This window comes from Siniperca chuatsi, linkage group LG2, assembly GCF_020085105.1.
Source record: "Siniperca chuatsi isolate FFG_IHB_CAS linkage group LG2, ASM2008510v1, whole genome shotgun sequence".
Lineage (NCBI taxonomy): Eukaryota > Metazoa > Chordata > Actinopteri > Centrarchiformes > Sinipercidae > Siniperca > Siniperca chuatsi.
Genome location: NC_058043.1, coordinates 34,939,733 through 34,966,253, shown reverse-complemented (window position 1 = coordinate 34,966,253; position 26,521 = coordinate 34,939,733). Strand labels below are relative to the sequence as shown.

Below are 26,521 nucleotides of genomic sequence, written 5' to 3'. Positions count from 1 at the left end.
GTGTGTGTGTGTGTTTTATTTACAGTGTGACACCGCAGGGTCACAGCGAGGCCAGAGATTTTAACTTGAAATGTCATGCCAATTAAGAATTTGTGAAATTAAGCAGGCAATATCAAACTTAGCATTTTATTCATTAGCCATGAGCTGCTCCGAATGGGATTCCTCTCCTCTATCTCAATTCTGCGTGGCTTTCCCCACCTCTGCTCTCACCTCGCTCCTATTTCATTATTTACATCCCCTTCTCTCCCTCTTTTTGGCGCAATTTATCAGTTTAATCAGCTTGCGTGGGGAGATGGCGGGTGGGGTGGGGGTGAATGGGAGAAGGGGGGGCACGCGATCTGCATCATTCTCACATCCTTGTAGTAATGCATCTTTATTAGGCTCCCAACAGCCGCCCAGGAGACGAGTCTCTGCTATCACTGTCAATTAGCAGGGGAGGCGCTCGGGGAAACGGCTTGCTTCTCTTTATTAATAACTCCAAAACAAGCACACAGCACTCAGATGTATAGAAAGAGGCTTTCTCTTTATTAAAACACACTCAGAGCAGCAGTGCAAACCATACGAGAGAATGGCATCAGGCAGTGCACGGTGCAGTTGCAAAGCTTTGGGTTTCATTTACTGAGAGAATTAAAAAAGGGGAAAGGATGAAGGGTGCTTTGCTTTATTCAACACAGGGACAGATATTACATTATCATTTCATCATGGCTTTCTGGCAATATGGCTTTTTCAATCAGCAGATACAGACATTATTTATTCATAGATGCATTTTTAAAAGGCACACAAGATACAGCATAGCCAATCTCCACAGAGTTGACACAATCAAATATACATGAATATAATATTAGTGTGAGATGGGGGGAGGGGCAGCTGTGGATAAATTAAACTTTATTCATATGGAGAACAAGGAGAGGAAATGGAAAAAAGGGCTGGAGTGGAGGACATTTACTACACCGCATTTATTCCTCCATTTGCTCCACGTTATTTCTTCACAGAGATTTCTATTCAATTTGTCCGAAGCCACTTCTGCGTGTGCATCACTTTCTGTTAGCCTGAGTGAATCTCTGCTGCTGGTGTCGAGTGTGTGTGTGTGTGTGTGTGTGTGTGTGGTCTGGCAGTATATCCTTGCTTTAAGGCAAGTGTCTCTTTAATGAGGCTTTGCTGCAAAAGGAGCTCCCTAGGACTCTTGACGTGCTCTGCATTTCAAACACACACTCTCCTCCATCACACACACACGCACACACACGCTACCTCACAGGTTGATGCGTGTGTGTGTGTGCCCCGCCGTGCCAAAGCATTGATTGGTGGGTTTCCTGAACAGAGTGAGAGCTTGTCAGCGAGAGACAACCTTTCTGATGCAGTATATCTGTCTCTCCCCTGCTCTCACTCTCACACACTTTCTTTCTCTTGCCCTTTTTCCTTCTTCCTTCTCCGTCTCCCACTGCGATACTCTCTGACCTCATGTTTATGTATCTCACTATGTCGAGCTGTTCGTCAATGCTACTCTGTCAAAGGTCCCTCCTCCTTCCCCGTTTTTTCTCTCTCCAGCTCTGCCTCGCTTGTTCCCAGCCGCAAAGGCCCAGAGATATGAATAATATAAAACCTCCATAGAAAACGGAGATAGCATTACACACACTCAGATGCCGACAAACAGGCTGTTGTGTTGTTGGGTGGCAGCGAGCACTGAAGGCTAACAGGGGTGAAAGAATTTGCAAGATGCAGCAAACAACAAACACAAATCCCGTCAAACACACTCAAAGTGTGGACGCTCAGAGCGAAGCAGCATTAATGGACGGATTCCGGAAAGCGCAGAGTGGTTTGCTATGTGCTCAACGGCTTTGGTCACGTATCGGATCGAAGGAACAGGTTTTTTGTTGGTTTAGACAATATCAGTGGCTTAGTAAATGTTAGGAATAGGCTCACATGACACAAAGTGTGTCAAGACAAGACAAGTGTTGTCTTTCTATGTGTGTGTTTGTGTGATGCCGCGCTTCACTGTTTTTCAAGGAGAATGAAGTGTTCAAGAGCAGTTCAGCTCATTAGTGGCCCTGCTGAAATTTCTTAATGAATGCTATCAGCCTCTAATGAAAAGTATTGTTCCTGAGCACAACTAAATCAAAAGGTGTTTAAAGCGAAGCACTCGCGGCGCAAACACACACACGCACTTCATCAATGAGCATTTGGCGAAGAGGTCTCTGATGGCGACTCAACACCATGGTTACAGGGACTAACACCCCTCGAGAAATCAAACTCTCATTTAGACCACAGCCACTGCTCAATACTCGCTCCGGTATCGACCCGCTCCAGTCGAACTGTGAGTGTGAGTGTGAGTGTGGATGATAAAGAGTGTGAGAGAGAACAGGAGGTGGGGCAGGATGAAGAGAAAGGGCTGAAGAAAAAAAGGGGAGAGAAATTGATTTATCTCCCATTGATGATGGTGATTTGGCATCAGAGTTAATGCCCCCGACAATTAGAAACGTTTTTCTCTGTTCAGCTCAATATACATTTCTGACGGTAAATATGAAATAGCCTTACAGTGGCTGAAAGTGGTGTGTGTGAGCTCAGGTAGCCTGGAGCAGTTGTAGAAGTTGTTAAGAGTTATGGAGGATTGTGTTAAAGGTGATGAGCAAAATATAGTGTCCATCTCGATGTGCACCTCCTTTAACCTTCAGCCCACTAAAACTGGAGACTCCAGGAGGTTTTCAGCATTGGAACTGGACATGAATTGCTGCTGACTCTGCTGCTGGTTTAAAAAAAATGTTCTCATTACCCCTATTGAATTGTGACACTTAAAGACTGTTAAGCAAAACTGCTCTGAAACCCAAACTGTGGCAGCGAACCAGGTGACTTTCCACAAAGTGTCCCAGTAATGTTCCTGGTGAGTATGTACAGATGCAGTAAGTGGTGCACTGAAAAATTAAACACAAATCTTAGATCCCAACTGTTAATTGCAAATGTTCCACAAAATTGCGCCTACTGTCACCCCGAGCCATCTGAGCTGGTGGAATGCCTTGTTTTTACACATTTTTTTGTTTTCCAGTCAGCGGTGAAGGCCAGGGAGAGACGTGAGGGATTTAAATCAGAAGAGTTCCTTTTTGGTGCTTTGATGCTGTATTTGTTCTTGCAAAATATAATTATTAGACCTAATCATGGTGTTTCAGCAGTGGAGCATTTTAGGATTTTAGAAATACTGAGGTCACGAGTCCCAGGACACCCTCAACCCGACACCAAAAATAAAGTCACAAAAGGTTTTGAATTATTTGGACTTTAAGACTTTTCAAGACTTTTTTCTTTCGAAAGAAGTAGGCAGTTCGGAGGCAGGCAGGGTCTAATGTAGGATCTAGTGTTTCTGGAGCTTGACTCATACTAGAGACTAAATCTTGGCCGATTTTGACCATTCTTTTCCCAACTTTATGGAAGTGCCCCTTTATTCTGTTCAGCTATATTGTCTGTACATTTTATTTCCCAACATGAAGGTCTCTGATCTATGAAAACCATGTATCTCCAAAATGTCAACTTTTAATGAGCTATAAAGAAAAACAGGCATGTTTTCAGCGTTGGGACGATGCAGATTTCAGATAATCCAATGGGATTTTAAATGGTTTATTTAGCCCAAGAAGTAGGACAATATTCTAGGCCCATGAAGGAACACTTAAGTTAGTTAAGTTTATCTGAAAAAATTCAATTAATCAAATTTTGTTTTCTCTGCACAGCCAGGAATTAATAGTTTATTAATTAATTGGCCAGTCAAAATTGAATACATTGATTCAGCCTGTAAAATATCCACTGAAGTAGAGTGTAACCTTCCCCCAGGCCACACTTTCTACCAAACAGAAAAAAAGCCAAAGTCCTAAACAGCACCGAGTGAGAACTTTGTCCCCAGGATGATGGCTGAACCTCTTCATCACCTCCACCCTCTCCGGACCAAGAGCGGGACATTTACTGACTCCGCTTTAACAGAATTTCTAGGTACTGTGATCCTAAATTTCAATCAGTTATGTCTCGCTGCCATTCGGGGCTGTCAGCATGTTAAATTGCCAGGTGCAGCTTTAACAGTGATTTATAAATACATTTTACTCGACTCAATTTCATCACTCCTCATCGACCTCAACTCTCGAGGGTGTCAGAATTGCTTTTCCATCACAAATAGAGTATTTGGGGTTGGCAGGAGAACACAAATCGAGATAGGATTGGTCGGGTTGGGGGTGAGGGCTGGTAATGAACATGGCGCAGACCCGAGGTTGGCACAGCAGGCAGCAATCTAATCAGCGCTGCACCTTATTTTCATCTAGACACGGGGGAGAATTAGATATTTAACGGCAGCAGTTTTATCTTCCAATCACACGGCTTAGGTCTGCACCGTGGACACCTTGTTAAGGGGCTCGATGTGTCCAATCAGCCAGCGTAGGTGGGTTGTCAGCGTGAGTTCGCGCATGTGTGTGATTGAATGTGTATGGGTGTTTTTAGCTGGTTAGCACTCTCCAATCAGTGGCGTCTGTGTGTCTGCGTGTGGCTAGAATTGGCGTTTGATGTCTGTAGACGGGCACAAATTGGCAATCAGGTGAGGTTGGCATGGACGAGGGCCTCTCCTCACCGGGATCCTGACTCCAATTGGCCCCGTCTCTCCTCTCCCATCGTCTCATCCCTCTCTTCCTCTCTCACCGAAGCCGTTTTAACTTGACCCTGACAAAACCCATTACAGTCTCAATTACACTATATATGCCCCCCCCCAACAACTCCTCCTCCACTCGTTTTTATCTCCTCTCTCGGCATCCCTTTTCCCCATTCCCTCCTCTGATGCTCCAGTTCTGGTGGTGGGAGCTCTAAGCGGTCGGTGTTGGCGCTTCCCCCCTGACTCTATCACCAGTCTATCAGCGCTCTGCATCTCAGTCCTCCTAATTAGCCTTGGTGGGACCATCACTTTCCTCTTCATTAGAAAAAGAGAACAGATGTGGGTGAGGGAAGGAGAAAGCAATGGAGGGACGACAGGCTGATGCACGGCAGGACACGCTGGAGGGTAGAAGAGCTTTATAGTAGAGTTGAGGGTTGAGGGTTCCATTCCCTGAATAAAGCTACTGACATTGTCATGAACCTAACTGCTCGTATAGGTGCTCTCAGATGGCGAGCCGTTACCGCCGCTACCTCCATTGATTGGCTTATTTGCCACTGCTGCCTGAGCTGATGATAACTGAACTTTATTTTTCATGTCATGCAATAATGATTGCCGACCAGTATCAAAGTGGGGATGCTGCAGCCACCAGAACACCCATTTGGTATCTGAGTACCCTGAAGTATACACATCAGCCTCAAGGTTCGATTATCCAGTTTGGGCCAATAAACAATGCTTATGATTTCACAAAAAATGTAATATTTTAAAAAACATCTCAATTTCTATCTCAAGGTCCACTTACTTTCAGCTGTATCTCATTGTCTTCATCCGCAAACGGAATTTGCTCAGTTTTGATCAAGAATCACTTTTAGGTGCTCCAGGAATCAAACTGCATCTGCTGATGAAGTCCATGAGATGTCTTCATCAGCTAGTAGGTGATGACCTTGGGTTTATTTTTTATTTTTGTTTAGTTTCCACAGTCAAGAATGAACCACCACCCACTCTATTAACTTGTGATGACATTAAAGTAGGTGGATATCAGCAGTCTAAAGCACATTATACTTTGATCAAATTTGCAACATGTAAGCTGCGATTTTCAACATGAGCTCATTTCCTTTGTGCTTTCATTTTGACACGTTTTACTAATCAAAATAAACGCCATACTTGTGACCCAGTGTTGAGCGCGCGAGAGCCCTGTAGGACTTGGAAATGTATCTGCAATTTGCTATTAATCTGCAATTTCTGAAACATGACACTGCCACCATTTGAGATTTGCATGTAAGCAGCACTCGCAAATCGCTTTTGTGAAACGGGCTCCAGGTCGCCGGGTGGCAGTCGCAGCGGTAGCATTTGGTGCCTGAAAGCACCTTTTTCTGCACTTGAGTGTTCAACTCCTCAATGGGACCTGAGTGGTGAGGGGCTTCTTTTCCTTGAGCGAGGCACTATCATGGACAGGGGTCAATTCCTTGTGTGATACAGAGGGTAAACCAACACACTACCCACTGGATTAACAGTTTGACATTTTGGGAAATATGCTTATTCAATTTCTTGCCCAGAGTTCCACCTGCTTCCAGTCTTTATGCTAAGCTAATCGATTCCCACTTCCCTACAGACATGAGCGTGGTATTGTTGTGGTATCGGCGTGTTTCTGAAAATGTCCAACTATTCCTTTAGACCCTCTGACTCAGACCAGAAGTAAGAGCAAGGCTCTACCATTAGAGTTCGTTCCCTGCTGCGATCTTTAATAGTATGAATTTATGTATGCACTCATTATACAGCAAAGAGCCTTGGATAGAAAGGCATATATTAATATTATAATATTACCTAACCTCTCTGTGGTTCAGTCTCTCTTTCTCTCACATTATACATTCCCTTCTCCCTCTTTTTTCTGCCCTGCTACTTCTCCTTTGTCTTTCCAGCAGTTCACCATCTTTTCTGGAGAGAAGAGGTGGGGTGGGGGGTAAATGGGAGATGTTGAAGGAGACGGGCAAGAGGCACAGGCAGCAGCCACCGTCTGTAACACTCTCCGCTTCCTTGGCTCTTCCCTCGTTTCTGACCCAAATCTAATGCGACAGGACTTGTTTTCGCTAACCCCACCCACACACACACACACACACACCCCTCCCTCCTCCCCTCCCCGCTATCGCAGGAGTCGTGCACCACCCCTCTATTTTTAGCTGTTTGTCCTTGAGTTACAATCCCTGAAAATTGCCATGATCCATAAAGGACTGGGTTGTGGTGCTTGAGGGAAAACACACACCCACCCCCCCCAAAATCACCTCCAAGTGTGTGTGAGCAACAAATCGTTACCAATTTCAAGTCTTTCACCATTACTGGAGCGAATATTCCTCTCATTAAAGAGGTGAAATGGAGAGAGCGTTAAACGAGTGTAATGCCGACACATCAGGCTGTTCTTTTCTCTGCCCCCCCACCACACACACACTCATCCCCCGCCTCAGAAAGTTATCCACTGTAGCCAATTAGCATGACTGCTCTTTCTAGCATTAGCCCCTCTCTTCCGCATCCAACTCTCGCTCTCATTACCGTCCTTTTCTCTCTTCCTCTCCTATCCTCCTCCAACCCCTCTTCTCATTCCCTCTCTTTCTCATTAGGGCTGCGTCGTAACACAGTGAATCATAATAGGTGCTCTACACTGTGAAATGGCTTTGAGAATGAGTAAACAGACAATCTATTCCACCCAGGCACAGACACACACCAACAGACACAATCAGGGCCATCCATTAATCTGACATAAAGCAGCTTTTTGCCTGCCTGAAGAAATCCCTGATATTCAGAGAAAGGGGGGCTAATCTATGGGAGCTGCCATGCAAGGCCATGTACTATCCACTGATAATAAACAGATGAACAGATGAAGAAGAGAGTTTTGGGAGAGATGTAAAAGATGGAGGAGAGGAAGAGATAGCGGAAGAAAAAGGGTGAATCGGGTGGAAGGACGAAAGGTAGACGGAGAGGGGAGAGAGGATGGATGGGCGGAGGCAGGGGGTGGGAGCGGAGTGCGGCGGCGGGTGGAGACGGCGGCACCGAGGCGTATTCTAAGCCCTGAATGTAAATATGCGTGAGGGGATTATCACAGAGTGCCAGGCGGCGCTTTTGGGGCTTTGTTTCCGTGACACCGTGATGTTGGCTTTGTTTCCCTGACAGCAGACGTGTGTGTGTGTGTGTGTGTGTGTGTGTGTGTGTGTGTGTGTGTGTGTGTCATTGTGTGTGCTTGTGTGACATCCTGGCATCTGTTTCCTGCTGGAAAAGGTTAATTACATCTCCACTGCCTGACTGGATGTGCAATGCATAATCACACACGTTAATGAGACCTGTGTGTGCGTCTTTGTGTCTCCGTGTGCATTTTGAAAAGGCAGTTCTATAGCAGCCGAACAGATATCTTAACCACTTGTTTCAGGTTTGAAAGTCTATTGTTGCAGCCAAGAAGAAACACAAGCGCACAGACACACGCTTTCAGAGACGTACACTCACACAGGTGACAGCTGGAAGCGCACTGCAGTGGCATTTACGGACAGACACTCCGGTCCCACCGGGGGACATTAATTGATGGGTCTGCATCAGTATCTGTGTGTTTGCAATTACTTGTCTGCCTATTAATGAGACAGAGATGCTACAGCATCAGAGGAGGGACTTCTCACAAGCCCTGTTGCTCATTCTGACCCTTGACTCCTATCTTCACACTCCAGCTAAGCTGCTGATTGGACAGCTGCTCGGCTTTAGATTGGGCCCAGCTCAGCGTGAAAACCGAGATGGGCTCCGGCCCTCCATGGGTGACTTTGGAAATTACTGTACACTTTCTCACTTGGCTGAAGTTTTCACTAAGTTGATCTGACATAAGCAGGTAGCTGAGGAGGTGCAGAGCTCTGCCGAGCTTTGGTTCCAATTCAGCCTCTGTGGAGCTGCGATTAAGGGGGAGAAGGGAGAGATGAGGCGTCGCTGAGAGGTGTGACTGAGAGAAATAATGGATTTCTAGGGCCCGACGTCTCTTCACACCTCATACAGTACACCAGCTATGGCGAGACATGAATCAAATAGATAAGAAATGTTTTTTTGGAATCACATCAGCAGAAGCAAAGTTCTCAGTCAGCTGCCAAGGGGAAATTAGAGTGCTGCAGGGATGGGCAATGGGGATGAGCTCAGAGTTCACAGGCTTTTATTTTCATCAATCGGATTCATCTTGAGGAATATGGCTCGAGACAGCGTTGCTGTCGTTGAGTTTAGGCAGTTTAAAAAGTAGAAAATGAGTAGAACCTAAAACCTTAGTCACAGATACTATTGGAAAAGACACAGTATTTGGTTCACAAATGCCTGATTAATTCAGAATTTTCAATAAAAGCCTTTGCATGCTGAAGCCCCTTTACCATCCCTGTCATAGTTTCCCCAAACAGTCTGCCCTGAGCAGCAGTAACCCGGGTCGCACATCCCAGTCTGTTAAAGGATAAAACCCCGGTGAAGGTGAGGAGAGTGCAGCTGACAGCGCCACTGTCACACCTCTGTCTCCTGATCCCTCCATCGTTCTACCTCCTCACCCTCCTCTTCCTCCACTTGCTCCTTTTTCTTCTTCTTCCGTCTGCGGCAGAAGCCGTTCAGGCCACAGAAGCAGGCACAGGTGAAGGGCATGGCCTATCTGACGCACCGCATCCACGGGATCCTGCAGAGGTAGAGAGGGAGGAGAGGAGGGGGTTAAAATGTTCTCCTTCATCTGGCAATCTGCCAAGACATCACACTGCTCTTGTGGAGTTTTCTCCTAAGAAGTCTTTTGAACACACATGGATGTCCGGAATCAAGGAAGAAGAAAGGGGGTTTTATTCTTTTATGCATATTAAGGCATAGTGAGTTTTCTGATTACGACTTTAAACTGAACTCTATGATGAAGAGGTTTTGCCTTATTTGGCTTAATTTGATTCACTTCCGGTTTGCCCGAAGGACTTGCCTAAAATAAAAATTAAGAAGTAGTTACCATTTCATCCTGTGCATTGGGTGCTTTCAGCAAACGTGCCTCCTAGTACAATACAGGCATCGATGTCTAGCACTGATCTTGTTGTTGTAGTGGCCACTTTGAACTCACACATTGGTCAATTTTACCTAATGAACTGTAGTATCAACACATATGTGAAGACTTTCACAAGATAAATAGTCAAATCAGCTTGAGAACAACTGAGGGAGGCCTCTGGCTGAAACATGTTAGCAGTTATATTTGAGTAAAACATGAAGATGTTACAACGGCGTGCCATCTTTTTCTATTTTTAAAAATCAATTTATATTTTTCTCTCAGTTTTTCTGGATTCATCTTGCACTTATCAACTTAGTTTGTAAAGCACATTCAGTGCCAGCGCAGGAAGTATTGTGGCTTTTATGTAGCAAGGCAGAAAGTACGGGTGTGGCGTTCGGGATGATGGAAACGCTCATGTAGAAAACGGCCATTAACATTCACCGTTTTATTAACCCTAACCACGACCTTTCCCTAACCTTAACCAAGTGTTTAAGTTGCCTAAACCTAACCATAGCTTTACTATAGTTTATTTGCCATAACCACAATCCCCAACATAACCATACTGTAGTTATTGTGGAAAGTGAGAATTGTAGAACACTGGTATTGGGTGTGAAATATCGTCGTCAACAGACGTAATCTTGGGTTTTGCAGAATTGTCCAAAATCAATGTTCTGTCTGGCGATAGGGTTGGGAAACAAAACACTGCAAACCATCTATCTGCAAATCATAATATTACCTTCTGCTTTCCATTAACGCAATACAATTTTAAGCTTGGTGAATGGATGTTTCTTATCAAAATGCTCCTTGGCTGTCATATTTGACTTCTCTCCTCACATTTTCATGTACATAGGCTTGTACCTCCAACTTTTTATCTATCTATTTATAAGTTCAGAGTTTCGTGTCTATCGAAACCTTGAAGTGCTCCTGACATTAAAATGAACATGACTTTTACTTCCGTACTCTGTACTTTACTCATTTACTTCATCTCTAGACGCCTAAAATTACTCCTCACACGATGGAACTCTATAGGTGAGGTATGGATTTAATTCCCAGATGGAGTTTCCAATCCAGATTGTGATGGAAATTCAAAGGAGCCACTATGGGAACACGGTCTGGAGGTACCAGAGGGAATCAGAGCTCTCTAATTCTGACGGTGTCATGGTCAACGCTGAAGGCTACATGGGCCGGAACATATCGTCATACGTGCAACCACATGGCTGCAAATCATCTGAGATTAAACTACAGGCCTACAGCCGGAAAACTGTTACTGTAATCCAGTAAACACATAACACACAGCTGTGGATATAATCCTCAAGGCAGTGTGTGTGTGTGTGTGTGTGTGTCTATGTGTTTGTCTTTCACATTCTTGCAGTGCTCTCAGCAAGAAACTCAATGCGGAGAAAGTTACCTACACACACATACACTGAGGTAAAGGTTGGCATGGCGGACTATTGAGCTCTGTCACTCAACGAGGAGAAAAACTCCCTTACCACTATGCTTCTTCTCACATTTTTCCGCACATCCGTATTTGCTCTTCAACCCCCCCCCCCGTCTCTTCCTTCCCTCTCTCACTTTCATACTCACACTCAGCCAGAAGTAGTCTTAAGGCTTAATAAACTCCCAACGTTAACATTTTTCGCTAGCGTGCTAGCAGCCAATCACAAACGAGCACTGAGATTAGGAGACGCGAGGTGAAACTGAGAGCTTCATTAAATACCAACCTGAGTCAGCAGCACCAGCAGGTCTGGCTGGGGAGTGTATACTGTGTGTGTGTGCGTGTGTGTAATGCAAGTGGGAGAGAGTGGGTGACAAAAATGTATTGACCAAACATAAATGTCTGCATTCATGCGTGTATGTGTGTGTTTGTGTGTGTGTGTGTGGCTTTAGGGATTGATGGCACTTCAACCGTCTCATATGGGGGCAATTAGCTGAGCTAGACTGGGCTGCCTGCAAGCAGAGACAAAAATGCCTCGGGCTATGCAGTGTATACGTGTGTGAGTGTGTGTGTGTGTGTGTGTGTGTGTGCGCACATATATGCCATTAAACCTCCACATGTTCTTCTTTTATCCCTCCTCTGTCTCTCCATATTTCCATCTAATCCTCTTCTGCAGATCTCCCACTCTGTACCCAATGGCTTTAGACCCTATGTGACATGCCAGAGAAAATCACATAGGAATAGAAAGCCATAAAACACAGCAGCGAGCCAGTCACGCCGGTAGCAGGAGTAAACTTTTCTCTCTGTACAATCATTCGTGTGTGTGTCCATGAGTGTGTGTAGCTCTCTCACTTCGTGCCTTTAACACCCTCAGCTTGTCTGACAGCTTACAAGGCCCTGCAGAGGATTTACAACAGTGCTGAGACACCTCTCTCCACCGTGTATCCTTCTTGTCTCCTGTGTGTCCTCCAATCCCTCCCCTCCTGTCCTTCGATCTCTCCTTCTCTAACTTGCTTCCCTTCTTCTTCTTCTTTTCCTCCCGACTTGCCCGCTTTCCATCCCCAGCCAGGCTGCCAGCCATCAGGAGTCAGTGTCTTGTTTTGGTGGTGTGTAATTACTAGGGGTTCTTTCACAGGCGAGCGCAGAGATGAGACAGATGAAAACACAGCCTGCAGACCCTCTGAATTATTAACTGGCTGAAAATGGATGAGTCAACGTTAACAGAGAGAGGGAGAAGGAGGCAAAGCAGCCCACGTGCATCCACAAATACACACATAAATGAGCAGCCACAGGCCTGAGTACAGCGTGGCACCACACGTGAACCAACCATGGTGGGATACAAACTAGGGTCAGACTGATATTTCTGGTTGGTGAAAAAGGGAATCGCCGATGAATTTAATACTTTGAACTTTTATTAAACTATTCCTGTCCTATATTAACATGCTTTTTTGATAACACCCAATTTCAGTTAAAAATTACTGATACTGTCACAACAGTGAGGGAGAGTGGCAACAGGGGAAGGACCCAAATGCAGACAGTCGAGACGGCAGGATGAAATCAGTGGTTTAATGACCAAAATAGCTTACAGGCAGGTTCAGGTTCAGGTAGGTAAGGTAGGTTCAGGTTGGGGTGGCAGAAGCTCGAAAGCAAAAACCAGACAACAACATAGCAACTAGGATGAACTGACGGAGGAACAAAGGATCTGGGTTAGTATATGTAGTGAGTGACTGATGAGGGAAGTGAGAACAGGTGAGCAGGTGAATGAGGAAGTCTGGTGAAAAAGTCTGAGGGCGTCTGGTGGACAGTTAGGGAATGCGCAAAGAGCAGCTGCGCACACGCCCCTTGGATCAGGTTGTGGGTTGCCAGGTTGCACTGACAGACGGGTTGAAATTGTATGTAGTGTGTGGATTGTGTGTGTAGAATTGTGTTTCATAGACGATCTGGCAACTTGGGTAACGTCAGACAAACATACAAACCTTGGATCCGTGTTTTCATAATAAAGTTTGTGGGCCATGCAAATCACAGGAGTTTGCCGGGAGAAACAACAAAACGGGAGGACGCCAGGAGATGGCCTTGAAAAATGGAAGAAACCCGGGAAAAACGGGTGTTGGCAGGTATGCACATAATACAGTATCATCCATGAACGAACTGATGTCTGATCAGAGTACACAATATTTTTGTCTTTCTAGATGGTCACTGAGTCAGATTAGGCAATCACAGAGTAACAGTCTTGCTCTGATTTGGCCTAGGGACATGGTAGACTACACGCTGGACCTTGACCATATTCGTTGTTCCATCTGATGGCACCAACAACATCATTCCTCTTTTGCTTTACCATGTTTGCAGTTTTTGGTGGAAAAGTATTCTGTGCTCCTATGGGTCAATAGAACGTGCCGTAGAAGTTGTCAATCTAGGCGAGAGAAGTCGTGAAGTGTCCCAGCTACTGCACTGGCTGTCTTCCACGATGACACGCGATCAGTTTCCACACCCGATGCTCATTTTTCCTCCTGATGTCCTACGTCTGTTGGGTTGGGCCATAATCAGGATGATATTGTGAAATCTGATCCCATCATGACACAAAACTCTTGGGAAACGGCCTTTAGAAATGCATATCACTTAAAGGAATAGTTCGACATACTGGGAAATGCGTTTGACTTACAGATCTACAGAGAGTTAGATGATCAAACAAACAAGATTTCATGCGTTAATTAGAGAGCTTTAGAGGTGCTGGTAGGCAGATTTTTTTTACCTGGTTTCCGTCTTTGTGTTAAACTAAACTAACCGGCAGCTGGCTGAAGCTTCATATTTTCCGTACAGACGTGAGAGTGGTATTGTTCTTTTCATCTAACTCTCAGCAAGACAGTGAATCATTTCTCAAAATGTCCCAAACTATTCCTTTAAGATCAAAGGCAAAAACACACAAATACACACCTGTAAGATTGCTAATAACCAAACACACAAGCACAATATCTGTATATTTCCACTGTATCTGGGGAACAAAGAGCGACTTTTCAGTTGGGAGGGGAATCCCTGCTGCTCTAGCAACAAGCATGGGAATGGGAAAGTCAGAGGGCTGGAAAGACGCAGGTTTTGAGAATAAAGCAAGAGGGGCAGGTAGGATTAATGTCAAAGTCATCCATCCTTGTTTTAGTCTGTCTTTTTCAACCTCCACCTTGTGAAAACTCGCTCTTCCTCTTTCCTTGTATGTGCTTGTATATGTTTATGCGTGTGTGTGTGTTTGTACGTGTATGTGTGTGTAAGCTGATTTGTGTCTTATCGAGATCCTCTGTAGAAACAGACAATGTGGTTTATTTGTTATCTTCTTGTTTGGACGACGAGATAAGGCGATCAGTGTTTGCGTGAGTGTGTGAGAACGTGTGAGCATGCGCGTATGTGTGTGCACTCAAACTTGAATGTGTGTGGGTGTGTGTGTGTGTGTGCATAGAACAATAGATAAGCTGAGTGTTGTGCCTTTGAGTTTGAGTAACAGAATCTTAATGCTGATCCCAACGGTCAACAGCCCAGAGACGTTCCACAGAAAGCTTATTATACCTTTATCCATTATTTATACCATGCCTGCCTTCGGACAGACACACACACACACACACACAAAGCAGACACACTGTATGTGAGTGTGATTCATGCTGACATGTGCCTGACTTCGACTCATGGAATATAAGCAGCCACTGAGAAACCTCCCGTCCAGAACATTTCCCATCAAGCAGGCAACAACTCGCTCTAACTGGTGTATAAACCACAAGTTTTACTCTGCAATGGCCTTGAATATTCTGAATCCCGAAGCACTTGCTTTACAGTTTTTTAAGTCATTATTTGCAGGTGGTACGCTTGTGAGGCCCATTACGACTCACAGAATTCACAGATTACTTTTTAAAAGCAGAAAAAAAGCTCATAAAAAGGAGAGAAAATGCCTGCAGATTTCATTTTACTTACATCTTGTATTTGTTGTATCAGCAGCAATCTTTTCCGAGTTCCCCTCACTCTGTCATTGTGTGGCCACACGAACCGTTTCCCTGCCACTTATCACTGATCAAGTCAAACACACAGATCGTCCTGTCCATGTCCTTCTTTTCTGGCTTTAAGCCCCAGTTCCACTCTTTCTTTACCATCACATGGATATTAAAACTAGTGTGTGTCCTGGATTCCTGCTCTTGTTTCTGGTACCTGCACATAGCTTTTACCTGTATGAGTTGCATTCTTGTCTCCCCCCATTCCACCCACCCTTCCACCTCCCTCTTTTCCCTCTGCTTCTCACTGTCCCTCGCTCCCTTGTCCAACACAAAATGCCCTCTGTCCTGCTCTCAGGTAAAAACTCCCACCCACCAACCCCCCAGCCTAGATAACCGAGAGGGCTGAAAAAACAGGGAAACCGTTTCTGTTGTTCCAACACAACGACGCCAGCAGTGGGTGGGATGAAGAGGGAGGGAAACATGGATAGATGTATAGAAAGAGAGAGAAAGGAAGAGAGGAGCAAAGAGGAGAAAGTCAGGGAAAAACTGATAAGGTGGTAAAGAAGGTAAAGCAGGAACAGTGGACAGAGATTGAATGACATATATGGTATTTGAATAGTGTGTGTGTGTGTGTGTGTGCGTGTGTTTCATGTTCCTATATCCTGGGGACTTGTGTCACTGTGGGGACAAAACTTGAGGTCCCCACGGCTAGAGGCGGCTTTTTGAGGGTTAAGGCTTGGTTTTAATTTCCATGCCGTGATGGTTAAGGTTCGGAGGGTGAGGGGCCAGGGAAAGCATTATGTCAATGACTGTCCCCACGGGGATAGTGAAACAAACCTGTGTTTGTGTGTGTGTGTGTGTGTGTGTGTGTGTGTGTGTGTGTGTGTGTGTGCAGAAGGATCAGGTACACTATGGTGTGTTGGAGTATCAGTCTGTCCTCATGGCTAACTGTCTCCCAGTCCCAGTGAACAAAGAGCCTATTGACTCGGTGACACACAGGAGCTCTCTCTCTTCTCCACAGGCCAGTGCTTTGTGCTTGCCCTCCTCAACACACACACATTTCCAAATTCCCCCAACACACACACACACACACACACACACACACACACACACCACTCCACCTGCGCCTGGATATTTCCGCCTTCTTTCCAGGACGGCGATCGATATGTCCATTTTGTCACACAAGATGTGAACCTATGTACCTATTTTTAAAAGTTACTTACTGTAATATTGAAGTGAAACACAAGGGTGGGATACTTCCACTGCTTCGCACTGCAATCCAGGTTATTTTGAGTAATGTCTATGAATATTGTGGCATTTACTTGTGTTCACACTTTGTGAGGTGACCCAACTTATTCAAAGAGAAAATGGCATTTAATTGATCGCACGGGGAACTAAAAGTATCTGGTGCAAATGTTATTTACTGAGCTTGTGAAAAGTATGACCTTAACACTCAGTATTAAACTAAATAAACTAATGATTGTTTTCATTATTGAATCATTTTTTGATTAAAGCGTCAAAAAGTAGTGACAAATGCCAATGACAAGTTCCCAGAGCAACAGTGCAAAACCCAAAGAGATTTAATTTACTACTCATTTAGCAGAAAAACATGCAGCAACGTGTTTGGCATTCTTGCTTGATAAATGACTTAAATGATGAATTGATTGTCAAAATTGTTGCTGATGACATTCTGTCAATTGACTAATTGATTAATCTTGTAATTGTTTCAGCATTAAAGAGAAACTGGATCTTGTATGGAACAGAAAAGCTTGCTGCACTGACTACAGTGGTTAAGTGTTATAATGGGGTCAGTAGGCTTCAGTCGTAGTAGAACAGCGTCTGAAACGCACTCCCACGCACCTTTCAGACGCCAGAATTGCGAGTGCTATGTCCCACAAACAAACATTTTTCCAAAACCATCAATCCAACAATCACGCCCCCTCTACGCAGTTACTGGGCAGGTGTGCAGAGGTGAGAAACTAGGAAGGATTAGAACTTCTCTCTCAAGCTCTTTTTTCATTCTTTGGTTTGTACAACACTTCTATGAGAGTACAAAAGTGTGCACTGTTATCCTCATCTGTAAGATTCCATTCAATTCAATTCAATTTTATTTATATAGCGCCAGTTCATAACAGAAGTTATCTCGTTGCACTTTTCCTATAGAGCAGGTCTAGAGTGTACTCTAATATAATATTATATATATATATATAATATTATTTACAGAGACCCAACAAATCCCACCATGAGCAAGCACTTGGCGACGGTGGCAAGGAAAAACTTCCATAAAGAGGCAGAAACCTTGGACAGAACCAGACTCGGAATGGTAGGCGGCCATCAGCTGCAGCTTTTCCATTCGGAGCAGATTTAAACATTTTTGCTTTAAATGTGACTGGACACAGTTTAACCTCTGACCACACCCATGATCAAAGCTAGGCGGGGTCAGGTGTGACAGACAAGTACAAGACACAAGACAGTGCCGGCAAGATTATATGCCTGTTGGTCTTTACAACAAACTGTCAGGGAACTCTGGATGGGGATGAAGAAGAATTTATACAAATCAATGGACGCCCACTGCCGTTTTAAGTATTTTTGTGGAGGAAAAATGGTACAGTAATGGTGATAATTGGATGCAACCTCAGCATGTGTTACACTAGAAAAGTTGTCTCTTAACTCCCCAAAGGCTGCTGACAAATAAACTTTGTGTCGGCTTCTATAAGTATCTCTCTTGCCCCCTTGTGGAGCGACACCAGAACTACAGAGAGCCAACGAGGTGCTCCCGAGGTCTACCAGAGGTACGTTAATTATGACCTCCAGGTTCCCAGTGGGGAACGAGGCTTAACGAGAGACGGCAGAGAGCAGGGGGATTAAGAGGTCGCACTAGCACTACAACTGTCTGGCCAACCATTGAGCTCCTCTATGAAGTTATGAACGTGCTGAAAAATAATGCTGTAAGGCATTGGCAGGAGGGGCTGTGAACTGTGAGAGAGCGACAGACAGAGAGAGAGAGAGAGAGTGTGTGTGTGTGTGTGTGTGTGTGTGTGTGTGTTGCAGCCGAGAGATTTCCCGCCTCAGCTGGTTGGACAGATTACCTGAAACTGAGAGCAGAAAAAAACAGATAGTGAGTGAGAGAGAAAGCAAGAGAAAAGAGGACAGAAAGGTCACAGTGATAGTGAGAGAAGGAGAGAGAGAGACAGATGGAGAAAGGGAGGAAGGGATGTGCAGAGAATACCAGAAGAGAGAGAGTAAGAAAGACTGCTGAAAGAGGGAGGACGTTCAGCCCAAAATGATGTTTAAAGGATAGGTTACGATGTTTTCAAGTCTATCTTACTACAATACTCACATTCCACATCTTCCCAGCGACATGACACGGGACAAAATCCAGTCATTCTTGAGTTAAGCTGAAGCTAAAATGAGGCCCCAGCAGTCTCGGTTAGCCAAGTTAAGTGGGAATCTTCGCCCTGGTCGTCATATGTAGGTTTATTGCCCAGAAAATCAGTATTCCTCCATCATGGCTTAGCAAGAAGACACAGTCCAGGAAAACACAAATAGGGAATATAGTAGAAAAGGACTAACTTTGAAAAACACCCATTCAATTTGGCTAACTTCCTTTTGCTGAAGTCTCAGCTTATATTTTTGCACAGAACTAGGACTATGGATTTTCCCCTCAAGTTATAACATTTTCACCTCACATCTGCACACACCCAGAACTCCTTTTTTTACAGTGACGTCGCATTAGGAAAGATTCGTAAGGAGAGAAGGAATGATTACAATAACTCACATGAATGTTGAATTAATATAGACTTTTAAAAATCCAAACCTATCCTTTAAGCGCTCAAGAAAACAGAGGATAGCAAAGCAGGAGCGAGAGGCAGAGGAGTGAGAAAGAGTGAGAGAGAGAGAGAGAGAGAGGGCACCCTGGCCTAGATATTCGCCTGTAAGCTGCTCACAATGCAGACATGGCAACGCGCCGCGCGAGGAGATGAGAGGAGAGCGGAGAGATGGGCAGAGGAAAAAAAGAACGAGGGACAGAAAGTCAGGCCAGAGAAAGGATTAGTGATCAAAGAAAGCAAGCGGCCATCCTGAAAGCCCCCAACACACACACACACACACACACACACACACACACACACACACACACACACACACATTCATAGAGAGAGGGAGAGAATAAGGGAGATTAGAGGGTTTTTTCCATGGGGTTAATCATTTACCTTCCTCCTCCCCAGCAGCACCTTGGCTGTGAGAATGAGCACTTTATGCATAAATCCATTTGCATTAGTCGTAGTGTAAATGTTAAGAAGGCAAACACACACACACACAAACACACACACACATTGATTATAGTGCTGTAAGGAGAATATATGCCAGTCTAACTTTCTCTCTAATTGGTTTCATGACCTTTTCCCTGGAGAAGTGCTTTGGGAACTTAAAGAAAAGAAAAAAACACAATATGACATCTACCTTTTCCTCCTGCAGAAATTCCAAGCTGGAAACTAGACTTCTGAAACGCTTTGAATTTCTCCTCAACCTCTGTCTCCTTCGCTCTGATGAGTCGCCGATGAAGAAATAAACAACGGGCCAGAGATACCAATTAGGCCGTCAAATGGCAGCACAACAATCTTCAGCACTCCTCCGCTTCCCAGAGGAGCGCTGGTGGGAAAAAACAGAAGAAACAGCGATGGAAGAAGGAAGGGAAGGGGAAGCTCGTGCAGTGAGGAGGAGGAGGAGGAGGAGGAGGAGAGGAAAACTTTGCTCACATCTAATCAGGGAATCCTCCTTCTCAATCTCTGTGCAGAGAAACACACATAAATACATGCATCTCCCCTGTCAGAGGCTTGACCTCCACTGGCTGATCTCACTCCTTGGTATTCCATCGCCCTCCCACTGCCTGACCTGATTGGCTAATGACGGCTCATTAATCTTGATGCAGCACCTGCAGTGTCTACGAGGCATGTGTGTGTGTGAGTGAGTGTGGGTGTGCTAGAAAGAGTGTCTATATGTGCACACACACACACACACACACACACACACACACACACACACTGACTATCCCATCCCTGCTAGACTAGCTGTATCTACGCCAGCGCTGCCCTTGCTGCAACAGCTTGCACACATTGGTTCACCTCTGGGGAATGATGGAGAGGAGAGAGAAGAGGAGGAGGAGTGGATGGAGTGAGAGGGGAGGAGGAGGTGAAGAGTAAGAGGAGGGAGACAATGATGAAGGAGGAAAAAGGGGGGAAAGAGGGAAGAAGAGAGAAGAAGAAGAATAGGAGACGGAGGAAGAAAAGAAAAAGCAGAACAGCATGAGAAATCGAGAAGATAAAGAAGAATAAGAGGAAAGAGATAAAAGAGAAGGGGTAGGGAGAGAAAGACATCTACAGGAGAGGATGGAGGAGGGGAGTTCAGATGAAGGGAAGAGGGATTGATGCATGTTTTATTCACTCACCGCTAACGCTTCTTTAATTACCGCAGCTAAAATCCCTGCCAGAGTGTGATCACCGCATGTGTGTGAATGGGAGTCTCTAATATGTGTAATACACAGCAACCATTAATTGTCGAGTAGGCTGAATGCGTGAGGCCAGCCACAGGGACAAGTAATCCTGTAGACGCTAGATAATCACAGCATCCATGAATTACCCATTTAAACTTGCATGTAAACATAATTACTTTACATCTATAGCACAATCTCTGCAGTTGTTGTTTTTTAATGAACATTTACATAATAATAGTGCTGACATACCAACTAATCGTTGCATTACTTTTATCAGTCTAAATAGTAAGTAAAGTCCTCCAAACTAAACAACTAAATAGGTTATATGTCACTGCCTCGCAAAACGACACATATGATAATCCGATAGAAAAAAGATTGCTATGACTGAACCTGAAGTAAAAACAAGGTGGGGTTTTCTATTCGTAGCTCCAGCCGTTGGTTCTGTCAGTTCTTAACATAGCTGTCATAACTTCGTACTCACCAAAGTAACTGCTGACGTGCTAACAGCTAAACGTAGCTCCAAAGGGGCAACAATCACAAAGTCAGAATACCAGACAGGGTGGCAACCAACCGATGGTTTAGAAAGATTCGCTACCAGGTTATTTTAAAGTAATACCAAAAGTGAACATATATCGCTAATAATCTGTGAGTGCGCACAACTACGGCCAGTACGTTGGGTCAATGTTAGCTAGTCTATTTTGGGGGTGTTCGCACATTATTCCAGTATGGTTACCCCAGCTGCAAGCCTTGATTCTTACACTTCCCCGTAGTACGCTGGGTGCACTATGTACTCACTTGCGTAGTGTGTGTATTCTGACGGGTAGTGTTGTCTCAGACTGAACACAGCTGTTGTGCACTTACCGGAAATGATGATTGCAAAATTTGACAGCTTCTTCTTCTTCTTCTTTTTAATGGCATTTTGCCACTTCTGTAGTAGACTTGGTTGCTCGTAATTATGGTCTAAACAATATGGCATGAATGCGAACACAATAGTATTATGATGGATAGAAGTGATGCCCAGAGCTACAAAATAAAACCCAAGTTCTAATAAACTGTAGTTTTCGTTAAGGTTTGGTTAAGTTTAGGCAACTAACACCACTTGCTAAAAGCGTGGTTAAAAGAAAGCAACGTTAGCTGTTGCTAAACGGATGGATGCGAATCACAGTCTCTGGTGTGCGATGCAGACGCACCGTCCCAACCTCCTCGCCTGGAGGTTTTCTTGCCACTATAAGAACGTCACGCTACTTCGCCTTTGTTTATGAGCGAGGAAAGTCGTTGTTCAAGCGACCAAACACTGGTTGTTTCAAGTGTCCAGGTGAGGACAGAATCTCACCTGGACGTCTCAAATGTAGAATGTAATCATCGGTTGCATGTTAAATGACATTTTGCATCCCAAAATTCACCCTGTTATTTGCCATCTTTTCAGAAGTACACCGTACACAGTTTGACTTTTCTGGAGTAACTACACTGCAGCTTATTTAAAAAAAATATATAATTTGATTACCGCAATCGCCTTACATGTTATGCCTTACTCATCCCTCTCCCTTTCCCATCTCCTCCTCCTCCTCCTCCTCTCCTTCCTGACTGCAGAGAGAGGAGGGTTTGCATGTATTAGGCCTTCTTTTGTTCTTTGCTGTCGGCTCATTGTCAAAAGAAAAAGAGGAGAGAGTAGAGAGGAAGAGGGCGGTTAGTGAGGGAGACGGAGGGAGAGGAGCGAGTTAAAGGATGAGTGGGTTTTGATGTGACGTCCGTCCTGACTGTAGGTAGATACTGGAGGCTTCACCCACTTCTGCAACCCCCACCCTCACATCCCCACATCTCTCTTTGTGCGTTCTTATCTTTTATTTTCTCTCTCCAGCCAGGTGCTGCTTATCCAGCCTTCAGCACATCTTATCCTACCCCCCCCGCCCCTCCACCCCCATCCTGCTTTATCTCTCACACTGCCACCACAAACTCACACTTTGACATATGAACACACACATTCCTTCAACCTGCTCTCCTGTCTTCCCCCTCCTCCTCCCCTTCCACATCTCCGTCTTCCCGTCCCTCTCCGGGTCCGCTGCAGGCAGCTGGTGGGCCATGACCTATCCCATCGCTGCTCTGGAGTCAGCCCTGACACACAGACATGGCAGGCAGACAGACAGGTAGGCAAGTAGACAGGCAGCTAGGAACTCATCAACTCAAGATCTGTATCTTAACTCCAGTCTTAGAGGCTTAATCCGGCTGCTTTCTCCAGCGCAGCCAGCTACTGTAGCAGCCAAGAGCCGGAACAGACAAATCCATACAGCTTAAACTCCCCGAAACCTTTCGAAAGTCAAGTTTCTGTGAAGCAAATCAGGCACTTTAACATCTCCTGTGTTTATTTTTTCTAAACATTACACGGGTGGCGCAGTGCAAATCGACGAAAAACACCTCATTCCCAAAAGCTGCATCGTGAGACGCCCTTTTGTCCTCACGCCTCCCGTGTCCAGCACTGAGGCCAAAGTGTGTGGGGTTTGGCAACGTTTCAGTGTTGCTATTTCATACTGTCGCAGCATATTCACTGCAGATCATTCCACTGGTAAATTTGCAGCTAATCTTTGAACTTTTTTTTTTGGAGAGCAAGTGTTGTAGCTGCTGGCTGTAACGGGAGGGAGGGCGGCGAGGCTGCCTGAGCCGAGCTCGCCGTCCTGATTTAGAATTAGATCTATTTCTGTTCACCCTCCAACTCCGCCGGGAAATATTTAAATCTGCCATGGAATGTGTGTATATGTGTGTGTATATGTGTGTGTGTGTGTGTGTGAGAGAGAGCGAGAGAGAGAGAGAAAGAAAGACAGTGAAAGAAGTAGAGATCATTTGAACATATAAACTGTTGGCTGGTAGTCTGAGAATTTGTATTTGGTACACGGCTTTGGCAGTTTGGTTTCTAATACGCAGGAATGCCAATTAAGTGACTGAAGTCAAATCAGACAGAATGAGAAAAGAGGAAGATAGAAAAAGAAATCGATAGATGGAAAAGAGGAAAAAACTAAAGGGAGTGTTTGCATGCTCAATGTGACTAGCGGGGAGTAAGACTCAAGCCGTGGTCAGTAATTCATAAGCAGAGCACGTACAGACTTAGCTAAGCTCACCCTCTGGCTACACACGGATCAACACGCACACACACACGCACACACACACACACTCACAATCACACTAACCGTCTGGACGAGCCTGAGCCACAATCTCAGCTCCATATCCAATCCTACAGCCATTCAAATGTCACCGCCAGCACCTTTGACCCGTGTTAACACAAACAACACACACGCACTACACAGCCTCACTGCCTCTACAACTGAAATCAGACAGCATACCTACACTTTCAGAGCGTTAGAAACTAAAGTGCAGACTAAAACAGTGAAAAGTGGGTTTCTGAGATAAGGAACACTCACCTCAGAGGGGAACCCGGCGCTCCGCTGCACTGTGGGGTAGAAATGACCGGCTGCAGCCCCGTCCCCGCACAGACACATGCACACACCCGCGCGCACACACACACGGTGGCGAGGTGTGTGTGTGAGGACAATGAGACTGGACTGGATGGAGCTAAGCAGCAGCAGCAGCAGTAGGAGGAGGAGGAGGAGAGAGGGAGGAGGGAGATGTGTAGTTGGGCGGGAAGGTGAAGAGGAGAGAGGACGAGAGAGAGAGACTGGCTGAATAATGAAATACAGCAGAAGAAGAAAAGAAGTGGCTGAAAAAATAAAACATGAAGAGGGTCCCACTGAGGCGGAGTCCCTCTTCCATTTGTGGTTTTGTGTGTATGTGTGTGTGTTGAGTGTGTAGAACGTGTTAAGGTGACTGTGTGTGTGTTGAGGGAGTGTGTGTGTAAAGGCTCTGGAGGGTCTTCTGTTCGTCACTTGAGATTTGGTGCCTTGTCTCAGAGAAGAGAGTTTAGCGAGAGCCGCTTTCCATCTCTCGTAAGTGTGTGTGTGTGTGTGTGTGTGTGTGTGTGTGTGTGTGTGTGTCCTCCACTCAATCAGCTAGCCTGTAGCTCGCCAGCATTTCTCATGTCTTCTTGTCTCAGAAGCTCTTCAAGCCTCCTCTTCATCTCTGCTTCTCTCTCTCTCTCTCTCTCTCTCTCTCTCCAGAGAAATACCTCTGCCACTAATCTCTTCAAAGGTCTCTCGGCCACTCAAGTTCCCGAATTCTCTCTCTTATTCTCTCACTTTCAACGTGTATTCATTCGCGGCTGAAAATAGTACCCAACAAAACTATTTACTCCTTTTTTAGTAACATTTGCCAAAACTGCAATGCCCAGCTGTTTAAGCAAATTATTTAGGCTTCGTTTAAAATGAAACTACATATCTGTGAAGATTTACATCTTCATCTTGGCGAGTCACAGACAGAGTGGAGAAGTCGGAAAGTACTGAAAGACGCACTAACACTTGGTTGGTTTTGGTCTTTTCGTGACATTTGTCGACAATAAGAAAACTGTAGAAGGACACCGGACTTTTCCTTTACAGACAAATGACTTGATAAGAAGGAGATTTTTGCAGTGTTTCCAGCTCACACCAGCACTCACATTCACACACAAACACACACAGCCACACACACCCTGAGCTCCAGGTGTATGTGTGTGTGTGTGTGTGTAATTGTGTTTTTGTATGTGTGTGAAGTGCCGTACAGCCTGAATCCAGCCACAGAAAAGCCAATCTCCACATCCAATTATTTGCTTCTCAAAGGCAGACAGATGGAGAGAGTGGAAAAAACAGAGAGCGAGGTAGAGGGAGACAGAGTTACAGTTAGAGAGAGAGGCTCTTTGAGGGTCTGCACAGGGGGGAGTTAATTAGAATGAAAAAGAAATGGAGGGAAGAGAAAGTCTCTTCTCCGCTCGAGTCTGGAGAATAGTTTCACAATTAGTCAAAATCCCAAACAGAGCCTGTGGACACAGCTCAGCAGAGAGAGCGAGCGAGCTAGAGAGTGTACTAGAGAGAGTGAGAGAGAGGAAGATCAAAACCCATATGAAAAATGCCAAAAGGGACAGAGGAGTTGAAGTTGTTAGAGAAATGATTGGCAAGAATGTGTTTTTTAGTTCTTTTGATTTGTTTTGTGTCTCCGTACCCTCTTGAGGCGAGCGATGGCCGTCCTGCCGTCTCAAGCCCTTTATTCTTCTTTCAGTCCTCCTTCTCAGCTGTTTCTTCTCCTTCGTCTTCCTCTTCTCCCTCCTTCAGCCCTCGGCCGTCCGGGATATTCCATCAAAGAAGAGTCCGGCTCCGGGTGGATGGAGGCATCGCTGCGCTCCAAACACACTCCAGCTCTTCTCCTCTTTGGCTCTTTTCTATGTTTTCTCTCTTCTCTTCTCACTTTCGTCGGCTGCAGCATTTTTCTTTCTTCCCGGCAGCGGTGACACAGAGCGTGGGGGGGGGTTGAGGACAAGGAGGGGTGGAGAGAAAGACTGAGAGAGAGCAAAAAAAGGAGGGAAAAGAGCAAGTGTAGGTAGATGGAACGGCGAGCGGGGAATGACGGTAAGAGGCAGGTGGAATTGGTAGTGACACATCGCGGAGGTGTGTGTCTGCGTGTGTGTGAGTGTGTCAGAGCACAGGGGCCGTCCTTCTAGCCAACACACCACCAACGAGGAAGAGGTGGAGGAGGAGGAGGAATAGATAGATGGATAGATAGATAGGTGGATGGAGGGATAGAGGGAGTGATTCAGCAAGCATGTCACCTCCTCTCCTCCCCCCTAACGCACACACACACACACACACACACACACACACACACATTTTCTTAGTTCATTATCATTCACTGGATATGACACGCATGGCTAACTTACTCACGGAGACGGAGCAGAGCCCTGAACTGAATCCTAATGGAGGAGAGGGAGAAAGGATGAAGAGAAGGCGGAGGAGGGAGTATCAGGCGAGCAGGTGTCCCCTCTATTGTTCCCCACCAATGTGTGTCTATGTGTGTGTGTTCGGGTCCTTTCAGTGTGTATCTGTACGCACGAGTACGAGCATGTGAGCTTTTTCTTCTGGTAAAGTAGCTGAAGCGACGC

The 26,521-nt window shown here is 45.3% G+C and overlaps 1 long non-coding RNA gene across 2 annotated transcripts; it reads right to left on the bottom strand.

Annotated features, from left to right (window-relative positions):
- Positions 1-504: 504 nt before the first annotated feature.
- On the bottom strand, positions 505-26,102 carry LOC122864422. 2 transcript variants are annotated; one of them, XR_006375218.1, is made up of 3 exons: positions 25,588-26,081; positions 23,922-24,072; positions 505-9,275 (listed from the first exon to the last, which is right to left on the bottom strand). It is a non-coding gene; the product is annotated as an uncharacterized LOC122864422 (long non-coding RNA). The 2 variants fall into 2 exon arrangements; XR_006375217.1 differs by lacking the exon at positions 23,922-24,072 and having other exon boundaries at positions 25,588-26,102.
- Between the last annotated feature and the right edge of the window lie 419 nt (positions 26,103-26,521).